The 18,601-nt window shown below is 41.7% G+C and overlaps 19 pseudogenes; all 19 read left to right on the top strand.

Moving 5' to 3' along the window:
* The first annotated feature begins 794 nt into the window (after positions 1–794).
* Positions 795–913, top strand: LOC137111857 (5S ribosomal RNA; annotated as a pseudogene).
* An 867-nt stretch (positions 914–1,780) lies between these two features.
* LOC137111667 (5S ribosomal RNA) lies at positions 1,781–1,899 on the top strand (annotated as a pseudogene).
* An 868-nt stretch (positions 1,900–2,767) lies between these two features.
* On the top strand, positions 2,768–2,886 carry LOC137111658 (5S ribosomal RNA; annotated as a pseudogene).
* Positions 2,887–3,743: 857 nt separating this feature from the next.
* Positions 3,744–3,862, top strand: LOC137112143 (5S ribosomal RNA; annotated as a pseudogene).
* Positions 3,863–4,730: 868 nt separating this feature from the next.
* Positions 4,731–4,849, top strand: LOC137111647 (5S ribosomal RNA; annotated as a pseudogene).
* Positions 4,850–5,706: 857 nt separating this feature from the next.
* LOC137111846 (5S ribosomal RNA) lies at positions 5,707–5,825 on the top strand (annotated as a pseudogene).
* Positions 5,826–6,692: 867 nt separating this feature from the next.
* Positions 6,693–6,811, top strand: LOC137111666 (5S ribosomal RNA; annotated as a pseudogene).
* An 868-nt stretch (positions 6,812–7,679) lies between these two features.
* Positions 7,680–7,798, top strand: LOC137111635 (5S ribosomal RNA; annotated as a pseudogene).
* Positions 7,799–8,655: 857 nt separating this feature from the next.
* LOC137112131 (5S ribosomal RNA) lies at positions 8,656–8,774 on the top strand (annotated as a pseudogene).
* An 857-nt stretch (positions 8,775–9,631) lies between these two features.
* LOC137111624 (5S ribosomal RNA) lies at positions 9,632–9,750 on the top strand (annotated as a pseudogene).
* Positions 9,751–10,617: 867 nt separating this feature from the next.
* LOC137111612 (5S ribosomal RNA) lies at positions 10,618–10,736 on the top strand (annotated as a pseudogene).
* Positions 10,737–11,603: 867 nt separating this feature from the next.
* On the top strand, positions 11,604–11,722 carry LOC137111600 (5S ribosomal RNA; annotated as a pseudogene).
* An 857-nt stretch (positions 11,723–12,579) lies between these two features.
* On the top strand, positions 12,580–12,698 carry LOC137112112 (5S ribosomal RNA; annotated as a pseudogene).
* Positions 12,699–13,555: 857 nt separating this feature from the next.
* Positions 13,556–13,674, top strand: LOC137111451 (5S ribosomal RNA; annotated as a pseudogene).
* An 857-nt stretch (positions 13,675–14,531) lies between these two features.
* On the top strand, positions 14,532–14,650 carry LOC137111589 (5S ribosomal RNA; annotated as a pseudogene).
* An 867-nt stretch (positions 14,651–15,517) lies between these two features.
* Positions 15,518–15,636, top strand: LOC137111577 (5S ribosomal RNA; annotated as a pseudogene).
* Positions 15,637–16,503: 867 nt separating this feature from the next.
* Positions 16,504–16,622, top strand: LOC137111565 (5S ribosomal RNA; annotated as a pseudogene).
* An 867-nt stretch (positions 16,623–17,489) lies between these two features.
* Positions 17,490–17,608, top strand: LOC137111553 (5S ribosomal RNA; annotated as a pseudogene).
* Positions 17,609–18,465: 857 nt separating this feature from the next.
* Positions 18,466–18,584, top strand: LOC137111450 (5S ribosomal RNA; annotated as a pseudogene).
* Positions 18,585–18,601: the final 17 nt, after the last annotated feature.

Below are 18,601 nucleotides of genomic sequence, written 5' to 3'. Positions count from 1 at the left end.
CAGCAAATTTTGTTCTTTCATTGCTGTTTTGCTACTTTATTGGTTTGTCAACCATCGTGCTTCATTACTAGTAGACCATGTTACGGTCCTGGCCATATGTGTTGTTTTTATTTTGTTGTTCTTATAGGTGCCCTGCCTGATTGGCTGGATTTGGGGGAAGTACAGGAAGCTGATTGGTCCATCCTACACTTCCTGGAGTTTTAAAAGTACGGTTCCCAACAGCTAGCGAGGCTCTTTCTGGCAGCAGCACCTGTTTGCTGTTCTTGGTTTCCAAACCTTATTTAGCATTTTTGAATTGTTAGGTTTTGTGCCGTGGTTTTGTTTATAAATTGTATATTTTGTAAATAGTATTAAATCTGTAGGGGTGGACTGCCATTTTCTTTTGATTGTTTTCTCTTGTTTTCACATTAGGGAGTTAGGGTTAGCGACTGTCTTTTGGTTTGTTTATTTCTATCAGGCTAGCTAGCACTTTCTGTGGGAAATGGCTTATTTTGTTTATTATGTTGGCCTTGGTTCGCCCTGAGTTGTAGTGTCATGTTTTGTTTGACACTTTCTTTCGTTTAAAATAAATATCATTCTGTTGGAACATCTCGATCCTGGATTTTGGTTTGGGGATCGGAGAGGGAACATGCTAATTTATCTTTGTATGTTGCACCCTGACCCCCTAGACAGGGGCGTAACAGACCAGTACAGTTATAGTACTTTGTACTTTGCCACATTTATCTTCTTCTTAGCAAGTGTCATGCATTCTGCTTCTCCAGCGTTTTTAAGAGCTGTTGATGATGTCAAATGCAGCTTACGGCCACACCGCTCTCTAAGCGCCCGATCTCGTCCGATCTCGGCAGCCAAATAGAGCTGGGCCTGGTTAGTACTTGGTAGGAAGACCGCCTGGGAATACCAGGTGCTGTAAGCTTTTTTGCTTGGGTTTACGGGCAGCACAAGCTGGTGTTACTGCCTATTTATTCATAGAAATTGTTCTATATTTTCATCAAATTTTGTTCTTTCATTGCTGTTTTGCTACTTTATTGGTTTGCCAACCATCGTGCTTCATTACTAGTAGACCATGTTACGGTCCTGGCCATATGTGTTGTTTTTATTTTGTTGTTCTTATAGGTGCCCTGCCTGATTGGCTGGATTTGGGGGAAGTACAGGAAGCTGATTGGTCCATCCTACACTTCCTGGAGTTTTAAAAGTACGGTTCCCAACAGCTAGCGAGGCTCTTTCTGGCAGCAGCACCTGTTTGCTGTTCTTGGTTTCCAAACCTTATTTAGCATTTTTGAATTGTTAGGTTTTGTGCCGTGGTTTTGTTTATAAATTGTATATTTTGTAAATAGTATTAAATCTGTAGGGGTGGACTGCCATTTTCTTTTGATTGTTTTCTCTTGTTTTCACATTAGGGAGTTAGGGTTAGCGACTGTCTTTTGGTTTGTTTATTTCTATCAGGCTAGCTAGCACTTTCTGTGGGAAATGGCTTATTTTGTTTATTATGTTGGCCTTGGTTCGCCCTGAGTTGTAGTGTCATGTTTTGTTTGACACTTTCTTTCGTTTAAAATAAATATCATTCTGTTGGAACATCTCGATCCTGGATTTTGGTTTGGGGATCGGAGAGGGAACATGCTAATTTATCTTTGTATGTTGCACCCTGACCCCCTAGACAGGGGCGTAACAGACCAGTACAGTTATAGTACTTTGTACTTTGCCACATTTATCTTCTTCTTAGCAAGTGTCATGCATTCTGCTTCTCCAGCGTTTTTAAGAGCTGTTGATGATGTCAAATGCAGCTTACGGCCACACTGCTCTCAAAGCGCCCGATCCCGTCCGATCTCGGCAGCCAAATAAGGCCGGGCGTTGTTAGTACTTGGTAGGAAGACCGCCTGGGAATACCAGGTGCTGTAAGCTTTTTTGCTTGGGTTTACGGGCAGCACAAGCCGGTGTTACTGCCTATTTATTCATAGAAATTGTTCTATATTTTCATCAAATTTTGTTCTTTCATTGCTGTTTTGCTAATTTATTGGTTTGTCAACCATCGTGCTTCATTACTAGTAGACCATGTTACGGTCCTGGCCATATGTGTTGTTTTTATTTTCTTGTTCTTATAGGTGCCCTGCCTGATTGGCCGGATTGGGGGGAAGTACAGGAAGCTGATTGGTCCATCCTACACTTCCTGGAGTTTTAAAAGTACGGTTCCCAACAGCTAGCGAGGCTCTTTCTGGCAGCAGCACCTGTTTGCTGTTCTTGGTTTCCAAACCTTATTTAGCATTTTTGAATTGTTAGGTTTTGTGCCGTGGTTTTGTTTATAAATTGTATATTTTGTAAATAGTATTAAATCTGTAGGGGTGGACTGCCATTTTTCTTTTGATTGTTTTCTCTTGTTTTCACATTAGGGAGTTAGGGTTAGCGACTGTCTTTTGGTTTGTTTCTTTCTATGAGGCTAGCTAGCACTTTCTGTGGGAAATGGCTTATTTTGTTTATTATGTTGGCCTTGGTTCGCCCTGAGTTGTAGTGTCATGTTTTGTTAGACACTTTCTTTCGTTTAAAATAAATATCATTCTGTTGGAACATCTCAATCCTGGATTTTGGTTTGGGGATCGGAGAGGGAACATGCAAATTTATCTTTGTATGTTTCACCCTGACCCCCTAGACAGGGGCGTAACAGACCAGTACAGTTATAGTACTTTGTACTTTGCCACATTTATCTTCTTCTTAGCAAGTGTCATGCATTCTGCTTCTCCAGCGTTTTTAAGAGCTGTTGATGATGTCAAATGCAGCTTACGGCCACACCGCTCTCTAAGCGCCCGATCTCGTCCGATCTCGGCAGCCAAATAGAGCCGGGCCTGGTTAGTACTTGGTAGGAAGACCGCCTGGGAATACCAGGTGCTGTAAGCTTTTTTGCTTGGGTTTACGGGCAGCACAAGCTGGTGTTACTGCCTATTTATTCATAGAAATTGTTCTATATTTTCATCAAATTTTGTTCTTTCATTGCTGTTTTGCTACTTTATTGGTTTGCCAACCATCGTGCTTCATTACTAGTAGACCATGTTACGGTCCTGGCCATATGTGTTGTTTTTATTTTCTTGTTCTTATAGGTGCCCTGCCTGATTGGCCGGATTGGGGGGCAGTACAGGAAGCTGATTGGTCCATCCTACACTTCCTGGAGTTTTAAAAGTACGGTTCCCAACAGCTAGCGAGGCTCTTTCTGGCATCAGCACCTGTTTGCTGTTCTTGGTTTCCAAACCTTATTTAGCATTTTTGAATTGTTAGGTTTTGTGCCGTGGTTTTGTTTATAAATTGTATATTTTGTAAATAGTATTAAATCTGTAGGGGTGGACTGCCATTTTCTTTGGACTGTTTTCACATTAGGGAGTTAGGGTTAGCGACTGTCTTTTGGTTTGTTTATTTCTATCAGGCTAGCTAGCACTTTCTGTGGGAAATGGCTTATTTTGTTTATTATGTTGGCCTTGGTTCGCCCTGAGTTGTAGTGTCATGTTTTATTTGACACTTTCTTTTGTTTAAAATAAATATCATTCTGTTGGAACATCTCGATCCTGGATTTTGGTTTGGGGATCGGAGAAGGAACATGCTAATTTATCTTTGTATGTTGCACCCTGAGCCCCTAGACAGGGGCGTAACAGACCAGTACAGTTATAGTACTTTGTACTTTGCCACATTTATCTTCTTCTTAGCAAGTGTCATGCATTCTGCTTCTCCAGCGTTTTTAAGAGCTGTTGATGATGTCAAATGCAGCTTACGGCCACACCGCTCTCTAAGCGCCCGATCTCGTCCGATCTCGGCAGCCAAATAGAGTCGGGCCTGGTTAGTACTTGGTAGGAAGACCGCCTGGGAATACCAGGTGCTGTAAGCTATTTTGCTTGGGTTTACGGGCAGCACAAGCTGGTGTTACTGCCTATTTATTCATAGAAATTGTTCTATATTTTCATCAAATTTTGTTCTTTCATTGCTGTTTTGCTACTTTATTGGTTTGCCAACCATCGTGCTTTATTACTAGTAGACCATGTTACGGTCCTGGCCATATGTGTTGTTTTTATTTTCTTGTTCTTATAGGTGCCCTGCCTGATTGGCCGGATTGGGGGGCAGTACAGGAAGCTGATTGGTCCATCCTACACTTCCTGGAGTTTTAAAAGTACGGTTCCCAACAGCTAGCGAGGCTCTTTCTGGCATCAGCACCTGTTTGCTGTTCTTGGTTTCCAAACCTTATTTAGCATTTTTGAATTGTTAGGTTTTGTGCCGTGGTTTTGTTTATAAATTGTATATTTTGTAAATAGTATTAAATCTGTAGGGGTGGACTGCCATTTTTCTTTTGATTGTTTTCTCTTGTTTTCACATTAGGGAGTTAGGGTTAGCGACTGTCTTTTGGTTTGTTTCTTTCTATGAGGCTAGCTAGCACTTTCTGTGGGAAATGGCTTATTTTGTTTATTATGTTGGCCTTGGTTCGCCCTGAGTTGTAGTGTCATGTTTTGTTAGACACTTTCTTTCGTTTAAAATAAATATCATTCTGTTGGAACATCTCAATCCTGGATTTTGGATTGGGGATCGGAGAGGGAACATGCTAATTTATCTTTGTATGTTGCACCCTGACCCCCTAGACAGGGCCGTAACAGACCAGTACAGTTATAGTACTTTGTACTTTGCCACATTTATCTTCTTCTTAGCAAGTGTCATGCATTCTGCTTCTCCAGCGTTTTTAAGAGCTGTTGATGATGTCAAATGCAGCTTACGGCCACACCGCTCTCTAAGCGCCCGATCTCGTCCGATCTCGGCAGCCAAATAGAGCCGGGCCTGGTTAGTACTTGGTAGGAAGACCGCCTGGGAATACCAGGTGCTGTAAGCTTTTTTGCTTGGGTTTACGGGCAGCACAAGCTGGTGTTACTGCCTATTTATTCATAGAAATTGTTCTATATTTTCATCAAATTTTGTTCTTTCATTGCTGTTTTGCTACTTTATTGGTTTGCCAACCATCGTGCTTCATTACTAGTAGACCATGTTACGGTCCTGGCCATATGTGTTGTTTTTATTTTCTTGTTCTTATAGGTGCCCTGCCTGATTGGCCGGATTGGGGGGCAGTACAGGAAGCTGATTGGTCCATCCTACACTTCCTGGAGTTTTAAAAGTACGGTTCCCAACAGCTAGCGAGGCTCTTTCTGGCATCAGCACCTGTTTGCTGTTCTTGGTTTCCAAACCTTATTTAGCATTTTTGAATTGTTAGGTTTTGTGCCGTGGTTTTGTTTATAAATTGTATATTTTGTAAATAGTATTAAATCTTTAGGGGTGAACTGCCATTTTCTTTGGACTGTTTTCACATTAGGGAGTTAGGGTTAGCGACTGTCTTTTGGTTTGTTTATTTCTATCAGGCTAGCTAGCACTTTCTGTGGGAAATGGCTTATTTTGTTTATTATGTTGGCCTTGGTTCGCCCTGAGTTGTAGTGTCATGTTTTATTTGACACTTTCTTTTGTTTAAAATAAATATCATTCTGTTGGAACATCTCGATCCTGGATTTTGGTTTGGGGATCGGAGAGGGAACATGCTAATTTATCTTTGTATGTTGCACCCTGACCCCCTAGACAGGGGCGTAACAGACCAGTACAGTTATAGTACTTTGTACTTTGCCACATTTATCTTCTTCTTAGCAAGTGTCATGCATTCTGCTTCTCCAGCGTTTTTAAGAGCTGTTGATGATGTCAAATGCAGCTTACGGCCACACCGCTCTCTAAGCGCCCGATCTCGTCCGATCTCGGCAGCCAAATAGAGCTGGGCCTGGTTAGTACTTGGTAGGAAGACCGCCTGGGAATACCAGGTGCTGTAAGCTTTTTTGCTTGGGTTTACGGGCAGCACAAGCTGGTGTTACTGCCTATTTATTCATAGAAATTGTTCTAGATTTTCAGCAAATTTTGTTCTTTCATTGCTGTTTTGCTACTTTATTGGTTTGTCAACCATCGTGCTTCATTACTAGTAGACCATGTTACGGTCCTGGCCATATGTGTTGTTTTTATTTTGTTGTTCTTATAGGTGCCCTGCCTGATTGGCTGGATTTGGGGGAAGTACAGGAAGCTGATTGGTCCATCCTACACTTCCTGGAGTTTTAAAAGTACGGTTCCCAACAGCTAGCGAGGCTCTTTCTGGCAGCAGCACCTGTTTGCTGTTCTTGGTTTCCAAACCTTATTTAGCATTTTTGAATTGTTAGGTTTTGTGCCGTGGTTTTGTTTATAAATTGTATATTTTGTAAATAGTATTAAATCTGTAGGGGTGGACTGCCATTTTCTTTTGATTGTTTTCTCTTGTTTTCACATTAGGGAGTTAGGGTTAGCGACTGTCTTTTGGTTTGTTTATTTCTATCAGGCTAGCTAGCACTTTCTGTGGGAAATGGCTTATTTTGTTTATTATGTTGGCCTTGGTTCGCCCTGAGTTGTAGTGTCATGTTTTGTTTGACACTTTCTTTCGTTTAAAATAAATATCATTCTGTTGGAACATCTCAATCCCTGATGTTGGTTTGAGGATCGGAGAGGGAACATGCTAATTTATCTTTGTATGTTGCACCCTGACCCCCTAGACAGGGGCGTAACAGACCAGTACAGTTATAGTACTTTGTACTTTGCCACATTTATCTTCTTCTTAGCAAGTGTCATGCATTCTGCTTCTCCAGCGTTTTTAAGAGCTGTTGATGATGTCAAATGCAGCTTACGGCCACACTGCTCTCAAAGCGCCCGATCCCGTCCGATCTCGGCAGCCAAATAAGGCCGGGCGTTGTTAGTACTTGGTAGGAAGACCGCCTGGGAATACCAGGTGCTGTAAGCTTTTTTGCTTGGGTTTACGGGCAGCACAAGCCGGTGTTACTGCCTATTTATTCATAGAAATTGTTCTATATTTTCATCAAATTTTGTTCTTTCATTGCTGTTTTGCTAATTTATTGGTTTGTCAACCATCGTGCTTCATTACTAGTAGACCATGTTACGGTCCTGGCCATATGTGTTGTTTTTATTTTCTTGTTCTTATAGGTGCCCTGCCTGATTGGCCGGATTGGGGGGAAGTACAGGAAGCTGATTGGTCCATCCTACACTTCCTGGAGTTTTAAAAGTACGGTTCCCAACAGCTAGCGAGGCTCTTTCTGGCAGCAGCACCTGTTTGCTGTTCTTGGTTTCCAAACCTTATTTAGCATTTTTGAATTGTTAGGTTTTGTGCCGTGGTTTTGTTTATAAATTGTATATTTTGTAAATAGTATTAAATCTGTAGGGGTGGACTGCCATTTTTCTTTTGATTGTTTTCTCTTGTTTTCACATTAGGGAGTTAGGGTTAGCGACTGTCTTTTGGTTTGTTTCTTTCTATGAGGCTAGCTAGCACTTTCTGTGGGAAATGGCTTATTTTGTTTATTATGTTGGCCTTGGTTCGCCCTGAGTTGTAGTGTCATGTTTTGTTAGACACTTTCTTTCGTTTAAAATAAATATCATTCTGTTGGAACATCTCAATCCTGGATTTTGGTTTGGGGATCGGAGAGGGAACATGCAAATTTATCTTTGTATGTTTCACCCTGACCCCCTAGACAGGGGCGTAACAGACCAGTACAGTTATAGTACTTTGTACTTTGCCACATTTATCTTCTTCTTAGCAAGTGTCATGCATTCTGCTTCTCCAGCGTTTTTAAGAGCTGTTGATGATGTCAAATGCAGCTTACGGCCACACCGCTCTCTAAGCGCCCGATCTCGTCCGATCTCGGCAGCCAAATAGAGCCGGGCCTGGTTAGTACTTGGTAGGAAGACCGCCTGGGAATACCAGGTGCTGTAAGCTTTTTTGCTTGGGTTTACGGGCAGCACAAGCTGGTGTTACTGCCTATTTATTCATAGAAATTGTTCTATATTTTCATCAAATTTTGTTCTTTCATTGCTGTTTTGCTACTTTATTGGTTTGCCAACCATCGTGCTTCATTACTAGTAGACCATGTTACGGTCCTGGCCATATGTGTTGTTTTTATTTTCTTGTTCTTATAGGTGCCCTGCCTGATTGGCCGGATTGGGGGGCAGTACAGGAAGCTGATTGGTCCATCCTACACTTCCTGGAGTTTTAAAAGTACGGTTCCCAACAGCTAGCGAGGCTCTTTCTGGCATCAGCACCTGTTTGCTGTTCTTGGTTTCCAAACCTTATTTAGCATTTTTGAATTGTTAGGTTTTGTGCCGTGGTTTTGTTTATAAATTGTATATTTTGTAAATAGTATTAAATCTGTAGGGGTGGACTGCCATTTTCTTTGGACTGTTTTCACATTAGGGAGTTAGGGTTAGCGACTGTCTTTTGGTTTGTTTATTTCTATCAGGCTAGCTAGCACTTTCTGTGGGAAATGGCTTATTTTGTTTATTATGTTGGCCTTGGTTCGCCCTGAGTTGTAGTGTCATGTTTTATTTGACACTTTCTTTTGTTTAAAATAAATATCATTCTGTTGGAACATCTCGATCCTGGATTTTGGTTTGGGGATCGGAGAGGGAACATGCTAATTTATCTTTGTATGTTGCACCCTGAGCCCCTAGACAGGGGCGTAACAGACCAGTACAGTTATAGTACTTTGTACTTTGCCACATTTATCTTCTTCTTAGCAAGTGTCATGCATTCTGCTTCTCCAGCGTTTTTAAGAGCTGTTGATGATGTCAAATGCAGCTTACGGCCACACCGCTCTCTAAGCGCCCGATCTCGTCCGATCTCGGCAGCCAAATAGAGTCGGGCCTGGTTAGTACTTGGTAGGAAGACCGCCTGGGAATACCAGGTGCTGTAAGCTTTTTTGCTTGGGTTTACGGGCAGCACAAGCTGGTGTTACTGCCTATTTATTCATAGAAATTGTTCTATATTTTCATCAAATTTTGTTCTTTCATTGCTGTTTTGCTACTTTATTGGTTTGCCAACCATCGTGCTTTATTACTAGTAGACCATGTTACGGTCCTGGCCATATGTGTTGTTTTTATTTTCTTGTTCTTATAGGTGCCCTGCCTGATTGGCCGGATTGGGGGGCAGTACAGGAAGCTGATTGGTCCATCCTACACTTCCTGGAGTTTTAAAAGTACGGTTCCCAACAGCTAGCGAGGCTCTTTCTGGCATCAGCACCTGTTTGCTGTTCTTGGTTTCCAAACCTTATTTAGCATTTTTGAATTGTTAGGTTTTGTGCCGTGGTTTTGTTTATAAATTGTATATTTTGTAAATAGTATTAAATCTGTAGGGGTGAACTGCCATTTTCTTTGGACTGTTTTCACATTAGGGAGTTAGGGTTAGCGACTGTCTTTTGGTTTGTTTATTTCTATCAGGCTAGCTAGCACTTTCTGTGGGAAATGGCTTATTTTGTTTATTATGTTGGCCTTGGTTCGCCCTGAGTTGTAGTGTCATGTTTTATTTGACACTTTCTTTTGTTTAAAATAAATATCATTCTGTTGGAACATCTCGATCCTGGATTTTGGTTTGGGGATCGGAGAGGGAACATGCTAATTTATCTTTGTATGTTGCACCCTGACCCCCTAGACAGGGGCGTAACAGACCAGTACAGTTATAGTACTTTGTACTTTGCCACATTTATCTTCTTCTTAGCAAGTGTCATGCATTCTGCTTCTCCAGCGTTTTTAAGAGCTGTTGATGATGTCAAATGCAGCTTACGGCCACACCGCTCTCTAAGCGCCCGATCTCGTCCGATCTCGGCAGCCAAATAGAGCCGGGCCTGGTTAGTACTTGGTAGGAAGACCGCCTGGGAATACCAGGTGCTGTAAGCTTTTTTGCTTGGGTTTACGGGCAGCACAAGCTGGTGTTACTGCCTATTTATTCATAGAAATTGTTCTAGATTTTCAGCAAATTTTGTTCTTTCATTGCTGTTTTGCTACTTTATTGGTTTGTCAACCATCGTGCTTCATTACTAGTAGACCATGTTACGGTCCTGGCCATATGTGTTGTTTTTATTTTGTTGTTCTTATAGGTGCCCTGCCTGATTGGCTGGATTTGGGGGAAGTACAGGAAGCTGATTGGTCCATCCTACACTTCCTGGAGTTTTAAAAGTACGGTTCCCAACAGCTAGCGAGGCTCTTTCTGGCAGCAGCACCTGTTTGCTGTTCTTGGTTTCCAAACCTTATTTAGCATTTTTGAATTGTTAGGTTTTGTGCCGTGGTTTTGTTTATAAATTGTATATTTTGTAAATAGTATTAAATCTGTAGGGGTGGACTGCCATTTTCTTTTGATTGTTTTCTCTTGTTTTCACATTAGGGAGTTAGGGTTAGCGACTGTCTTTTGGTTTGTTTATTTCTATCAGGCTAGCTAGCACTTTCTGTGGGAAATGGCTTATTTTGTTTATTATGTTGGCCTTGGTTCGCCCTGAGTTGTAGTGTCATGTTTTGTTTGACACTTACTTTCGTTTAAAATAAATATCATTCTGTTGGAACGTCTCAATCCCTGATGTTGGTTTGAGGATCGGAGAGGGAACATGCTAATTTATCTTTGTATGTTGCACCCTGACCCCCTAGACAGGGGCGTAACAGACCAGTACAGTTATAGTACTTTGTACTTTGCCACATTTATCTTCTTCTTAGCAAGTGTCATGCATTCTGCTTCTCCAGCGTTTTTAAGAGCTGTTGATGATGTCAAATGCAGCTTACGGCCACACCGCTCTCTAAGCGCCCGATCTCGTCCGATCTCGGCAGCCAAATAGAGCCGGGCCTGGTTAGTACTTGGTAGGAAGACCGCCTGGGAATACCAGGTGCTGTAAGCTTTTTTGCTTGGGTTTACGGGCAGCACAAGCTGGTGTTACTGCCTATTTATTCATAGAAATTGTTCTATATTTTCATCAAATTTTGTTCTTTCATTGCTGTTTTGCTACTTTATTGGTTTGTCAACCATCGTGCTTCATTACTAGTAGACCATGTTACGGTCCTGGCCATATGTGTTGTTTTTATTTTCTTGTTCTTATAGGTGCCCTGCCTGATTGGCCGGATTGGGGGGCAGTACAGGAAGCTGATTTGTCCATCCTACACTTCCTGGAGTTTTAAAAGTACGGTTCCCAACAGCTAGCGAGGCTCTTTCTGGCATCAGCACCTGTTTGCTGTTCTTGGTTTCCAAACCTTATTTAGCATTTTTGAATTGTTAGGTTTTGTGCCGTGGTTTTGTGTATAAATTGTATATTTTGTAAATAGTATTAAATCTGTAGGGGTGAACAGCCATTTTCTTTTGATTGTTTTCTCTTGTTTTCACATTAGGGAGTTAGGGTTAGCGTCTGTCTTTTGGTTTGTTTATTTCTATCAGGCTAGCTAGCACTTTCTGTGGGAAATGGCTTATTTTGTTTATTATGTTGGCCTTGGTTCGCCCTGAGTTGTAGTGTCATGTTTTGTTTGACACTTTCTTTCGTTTAAAATAAATATCATTCTGTTGGAACATCTCGATCCTGGATTTTGGTTTGGGGATCGGAGAGGGAACATGCTAATTTATCTTTGTATGTTGCACCCTGACCCCCTGGACAGGGGCGTAACAGACCAGTACAGTTATAGTACTTTGTACTTTGCCACATTTATCTTCTTCTTAGCAAGTGTCATGCATTCTGCTTCTCCAGCGTTTTTAAGAGCTGTTGATGATGTCAAATGCAGCTTACGGCCACACCGCTCTCTAAGCGCCCGATCTCGTCCGATCTCGGCAGCCAAATAGAGCCGGGCCTGGTTAGTACTTGGTAGGAAGACCGCCTGGGAATACCAGGTGCTGTAAGCTTTTTTGCTTGGGTTTACGGGCAGCACAAGCTGTTGTTACTGCCTATTTATTCATAGAAATTGTTCTATATTTTCATCAAATTTTGTTCTTTCATTGCTGTTTTGCTACTTTATTGGTTTTTCAACCATCGTGCTTTATTATTAGTAGACCATGTTACGGTCCTGGCCATATGTGTTGTTTTTATTTTCTCGTTCTTATAGGTGCCCTGCCTGATTGGCCGGATTGAGGGGCAGTACAGGAAGCTGATTGGTCCATCCTACACTTCCTGGAGTTTTAAAAGTACGGTTCCCAACAGCTAGCGAGGCTCTTTCTTGCAGCACCACCTGTTTGCTTTTCCTTTTTTCCAAACCTTATTTAGCATTTTTGAATTGTTAGGCTTTGTGCCGTGGTTTTGTTTATAAATTGTATATTTTGTAATTCGTATTAAATCTGTAGGGGTGAACAGCCATTTTCTTTGGACTGTTTTCACATTAGGGAGTTAGGGTTAGCGACTGTCTTTTGGTTTGTTTATTTCTATCAGGCTAGCTAGCACTTTCTGTGGGAAATGGCTTATTTTGTTTATTATGTTGGCCTTGGTTCACCCTGAGTTGTAGTGTCATGTTTTGTTTGACACTTTCTTTCGTTTAAAATAAATATCATTCTGTTGGAACATCTCAATCCTGGATTTTGGTTTGAGGATCGGAGAGGGAACATGCTAATTTATCTTTGTATGTTTCACCCTGACCCCCTGGACAGGGGCGTAACAGACCAGTACAGTTGTAGTACTTTGTACTTTGCCACATTTATCTTCTTCTTAGCAAGTTTCATGCATTCTGCTTCTCCAACGTTTTTAAGAGCTGTTGATGATGTCAAATGCAGCTTACGGCCACACCGCTCTCTAAGCGCCCGATCTCGTCTGATCTCGGCAGCCAAATAGAGCTGGGCCTGGTTAGTACTTGGTAGGAAGACCGCGAGGGAATACCAGGTGCTGTAAGCTTTTTTGCTTGGGTTTACGGGCAGCACAAGCTGGTGTTACTGCCTATTTATTCACAGAAATTGTTCTATATTTTCATCAAATTTTGTTCTTTCATTGCTGTTTTGCTACTTTATTGGTTTGTCAACCATCGTGCTTCATTACTAGTAGACCATGTTACGGTCCTGGCCATATGTGTTGTTTTTATTTTCTTGTTCTTTTAGGTGCCCTGCCTGATTGGCCGGATTGGGGGGCAGTACAGGAAGCTGATTGGTCCATCCTACACTTCCTGGAGTTTTAAAAGTACGGTTCCCAACAGCTAGCGAGGCTCTTTCTGGCAGCAGCACCTGTTTGCTGTTCTTGGTTTCCAAACCTTATTTAGCATTTTTGAATTGTTAGGTTTTGTGCCGTGGTTTTGTTTATAAATTGTATATTTTGTAAATAGTATTAAATCTGTAGGGGTGGACTGCCATTTTCTTTTGATCGTTTTCACATTAGGGAGTTAGGGTTAGCGACTGTCTTTTGGTTTGTTTATTTCTATCAGGCTAGCTAGCACTTTCTGTGGGAAATGGCTTATTTTCTTTATTATGTTGGCCTTGGTTCGCCCTGAGTTGTAGTGTCATGTTTTGTTTGACACTTTCTTTCGTTTAAAATAAATATCATTCTGTTGGAACATCTCGATCCTGGATTTTGGTTTGGGGATCGGAGAGGGAACATGCTAATTTATCTTTGTATGTTGCACCCTGACCCCCTAGACAGGGGCGTAACAGACCAGTACAGTTATAGTACTTTGTACTTTGCCACATTTATCTTCTTCTTAGCAAGTGTCATGCATTCTGCTTCTCCAGCGTTTTTAAGAGCTGTTGATGATGTCAAATGCAGCTTACGGCCACACCGCTCTCTAAGCGCCCGATCTCGTCCGATCTCGGCAGCCAAATAGAGCCGGGCCTGGTTAGTACTTGGTAGCAAGACCGCCTGGGAATACCAGGTGCTGTAAGCTTTGTTGCTTGGGTTTACGGGCAGCACAAGCTGGTGTTACTGCCTATTTATTCATAGAAATTGTTCTATATTTTCATCAAATTTTGTTCTTTCATTGCTGTTTTGCTACTTTATTGGTTTTTCAACCATCGTGCTTCATTACTAGTAGACCATGTTACGGTCCTGGCCATATGTGTTGTTTTTATTTTCTCGTTCTTATAGGTGCCCTTCCTGATTGGCCGGATTGAGGGGCAGTACAGGAAGCTGATTGGTCCATCCTACACTTCCTGGAGTTTTAAAAGTACGGTTCCCAACAGCTAGCGAGGCTCTTTCTGGCATCAGCACCTGTTTGCTGTTCTTGGTTTCCAAACCTTATTTAGCATTTTTGAATTGTTAGGTTTTGTGCCGTGGTTTTGTTTATAAATTGTATATTTTGTAATTCGTATTAAATCTGTAGGGGTGAACAGCCATTTTCTTTGGACTGTTTTCACATTAGGGAGTTAGGGTTAGCGACTGTCTTTTGGTTTGTTTATTTCTATCAGGCTAGCTAGCACTTTCTGTGGGAAATGGCTTATTTTGTTTATTATGTTGGCCTTGGTTCGCCCTGAGTTGTAGTGTCATGTTTTGTTTGACACTTTCTTTCGTTTAAAATAAATATCATTCTGTTGGAACATCTCGATCCTGGATTTTGGTTTGGGGATCGGAGAGGGAACATGCTAATTTATCTTTGTATGTTGCACCCTGACCCCCTAGACAGGGGCGTAACAGACCAGTACAGTTATAGTACTTTGTACTTTGCCACATTTATCTTCTTCTTAGCAAGTGTCATGCATTCTGCTTCTCCAGCGTTTTTAAGAGCTGTTGATGATGTCAAATGCAGCTTACGGCCACACCGCTCTCTAAGCGCCCGATCTCGTCCGATCTCGGCAGCCAAATAGAGCCGGGCCTGGTTAGTACTTGGTAGGAAGACCGCCTGGGAATACCAGGTGCTGTAAGCTTTTTTGCTTGGGTTTACGGGCAGCACAAGCTGGTGTTACTGCCTATTTATTCATAGAAATTGTTCTATATTTTCATCAAATTTTGTTCTTTCATTGCTGTTTTGCTACTTTATTGGTTTGTCAACCATCATGCTTCATTACTAGTAGACCATGTTACGGTCCTTGCCATATGTGTTGTTTTTATTTTCTTGTTCTTATAGGTGCCCTGCCTGATTGGCCGGATTGGGGGGCAGTACAGGAAGCTGATTTGTCCATCCTACACTTCCTGGAGTTTTAAAAGTACGGTTCCCAACTGCTAGCGAGGCTCTTTCTGGCATCAGCACCTGTTTGCTGTTCTTGGTTTCCAAACCTTATTTAGCATTTTTGAATTGTTAGGTTTTGTGCCGTGGTTTTGTGTATAAATTGTATATTTTGTAAATAGTATTAAATCTGTAGGGGTGAACAGCCATTTTCTTTTGATTGTTTTCTCTTGTTTTCACATTAGGGAGTTAGGGTTAGCGTCTGTCTTTTGGTTTGTTTATTTCTATCAGGCTAGCTAGCACTTTCTGTGGGAAATGGCTTATTTTGTTTATTATGTTGGCCTTGGTTCGCCCTGAGTTGTAGTGTCATGTTTTGTTTGACACTTTCTTTCGTTTAAAATAAATATCATTCTGTTGGAACATCTCGATCCTGGATTTTGGTTTGGGGATCGGAGAGGGAACATGCTAATTTATCTTTGTATGTTGCACCCTGACCCCCTGGAGAGGGGCGTAACAGACCAGTACAGTTATAGTACTTTGTACTTTGCCACATTTATCTTCTTCTTAGCAAGTGTCATGCATTCTGCTTCTCCAGCGTTTTTAAGAGCTGTTGATGATGTCAAATGCAGCTTACGGCCACACCGCTCTCTAAGCGCCCGATCTCGTCCGATCTCGGCAGCCAAATAGAGCCGGGCCTGGTTAGTACTTGGTAGGAAGACCGCCTGGGAATACCAGGTGCTGTAAGCTTTTTTGCTTGGGTTTACGAGCAGCACAAGCTGGTGTTACTGCCTATTTATTCATAGAAATTGTTCTATATTTTCATCAAATTTTGTTCTTTCATTGCTGTTTTGCTACTTTATTGGTTTTTCAACCATCGTGCTTCATTATTAGTAGACCATGTTACGGTCCTGGCCATATGTGTTGTTTTTATTTTCTCGTTCTTATAGGTGCCCTGCCTGATTGGCCGGATTGAGGGGCAGTACAGGAAGCTGATTGGTCCATCCTACACTTCCTGGAGTTTTAAAAGTACGGTTCCCAACAGCTAGCGAGGCTCTTTCTGGCAGCAGCACCTGTTTGCTCTTCTTGGTTTCCAAACCTTATTTAGCATTTTTGAATTGTTAGGTTTTGTGCCGTGGTTTTGTTTATAAATTGTATATTTTGTAAATAGTATTAAATCTGTAGGGGTGAACAGCCATTTTCTTTTGATTGTTTTCTCTTGTTTTCACATTAGGGAGTTAGGGTTAGCGACTGTCTTTTGGTTTGTTTATTTCTATCAGGCTAGCTAGCACTTTCTGTGGGAAATGGCTTATTTTGTTTATTATGTTGGCCTTGGTTCGCCCTGAGTTGTAGTGTCATGTTTTGTTTGACACTTTCTTTCGTTTAAAATAAATATCATTCTGTTGGAACATCTCGATACTGGATTTTGGTTTGGGGATCGGAAAGGGAACATGCTAATTTATCTTTGTATGTTGCACCCTGACCCCCTGGACAGGGGCGTAACAGACCAGTACAGTTATAGTACTTTGTACTTTGCCACATTTATCTTCTTCTTAGCAAGTTTCATGCATTCTGCTTCTCCAGCGTTTTTAAGAGCTGTTGATGATGTCAAATGCAGCTTACGGCCACACCGCTCTCTAAGCGCCCGATCTCGTCCGATCTCGGCAGCCAAATAGAGCCGGGCCTGGTTAGTACTTGGTAGGAAGACCGCCTGGGAATACCAGGTGCTGTAAGCTTTTTTGCTTGGGTTTACGGGCAGCACAAGCTGGTGTTACTGCCTATTTATTCATAGAAATTGTTCTATATTTTCATCAAATTTTGTTCTTTCATTGCTGTTTTGCTACTTTATTGGTTTGTCAACCATCGTGCTTCATTACTAGTAGACCATGTTACGGTCCTGGCCATATGTGTTGTTTTTATTTTGTTGTTCTTATAGGTGCCCTGCCTGATTGGCCGGATTGGGGGGCAGTACAGGAAGCTGATTGGTCCATCCTACACTTCCTGGAGTTTTAAAAGTACGGTTCCCAACAGCTAGCGAGGCTCTTTCTTGCAGCAACACCTGTTTGCTTTTCCTTTTTTCCAAACCTTATTTAGCATTTTTGAATTGTTAGGCTTTGTGCCGTGGTTTTGTTTATAAATTGTATATTTTGTAAATAGTATTAAATCTGTAGGGGTGAACAGCCATTTTCTTTTGATTGTTTTCTCTTGTTTTCACATTAGGGAGTTAGGGTTAGCGACTGTCTTTTGGTTTGTTTATTTCTATCAGGCTAGCTAGCACTTTCTGTGGGAAATGGCTTATTTTGTTTATTATGTTGGCCTTGGTTCGCCCTGAGTTGTAGTGTCATGTTTTGTTTGACACTTTCTTTCGTTTAAAATAAATATCATTCTGTTGGAACATCTCGATACTGGATTTTGGTTTGGGGATCGGAAAGGGAACATGCTAATTTATCTTTGTATGTTGCACCCTGACCCCCTGGACAGGGGCGTAACAGACCAGTACAGTTATAGTACTTTGTACTTTGCCACATTTATCTTCTTCTTAGCAAGTTTCATGCATTCTGCTTCTCCAGCGTTTTTAAGAGCTGTTGATGATGTCAAATGCAGCTTACGGCCACACCGCTCTCTAAGCGCCCGATCTCGTCCGATCTCGGCAGCCAAATAGAGCCGGGCCTGGTTAGTACTTGGTAGGAAGACCGCCTGGGAATACCAGGTGCTGTAAGCTTTTTTGCTTGGGTTTACGGGCAGCACAAGCTGGTGTTACTGCCTATTTATTCATAGAAATTGTTCTATATTTTCATCAAATTTTGTTCTTTCATTGCTGTTTTGCTACTTTATTGGTTTGTCAACCATCGTGCTTCATTACTAGTAGACCATGTTACGGTCCTGGCCATATGTGTTGTTTTTATTTTGTTGTTCTTATAGGTGCCCTGCCTGATTGGCCGGATTGGGGGGCAGTACAGGAAGCTGATTGGTCCATCCTACACTTCCTGGAGTTTTAAAAGTACGGTTCCCAACAGCTAGCGAGGCTCTTTCTGGCAGCAGCACCTGTTTGCTGTTCTTGGTTTCCAAACCTTATTTAGCATTTTTGAATTGTTAGGTTTTGTGCCGTGGTTTTGTTTATAAATTGTATATTTTGTAAATAGTATTAAATCTGTAGGGGTGGACTGCCATTTTCTTTTGATCGTTTTCACATTAGGGAGTTAGGGTTAGCGACTGTCTTTTGGTTTGTTTATTTCTATCAGGCTAGCTAGCACTTTCTGTGGGAAATGGCTTATTTTGTTTATTATGTTGGCCTTGGTTCGCCCTGAGTTGTAGTGTCATGTTTTGTTTGACACTTTCTTTCGTTTAAAATAAATATCATTCTGTTGGAACATCTCGATCCTGGATTTTGGTTTGGGGATCGGAGAGGGAACATGCTAATTTATCTTTGTATGTTGCACCCTGACCCCCTAGACAGGGGCGTAACAGACCAGTACAGTTATAGTACTTTGTACTTTGCCACATTTATCTTCTTCTTAGCAAGTGTCATGCATTCTGCTTCTCCAGCGTTTTTAAGAGCTGTTGATGATGTCAAATGCAGCTTACGGCCACACCGCTCTCTAAGCGCCCGATCTCGTCCGATCTCGGCAGCCAAATAGAGCCGGGCCTGGTTAGTACTTGGTAGCAAGACCGCCTGGGAATACCAGGTGCTGTAAGCTTTGTTGCTTGGGTTTAC

This window comes from Channa argus, unplaced genomic scaffold (assembly GCF_033026475.1).
Source record: "Channa argus isolate prfri unplaced genomic scaffold, Channa argus male v1.0 Contig011, whole genome shotgun sequence".
Lineage (NCBI taxonomy): Eukaryota > Metazoa > Chordata > Actinopteri > Anabantiformes > Channidae > Channa > Channa argus.
The sequence above is the reverse complement of the archived record's forward strand: the minus strand, read 5'-3'. Positions and strand labels throughout refer to the sequence as shown.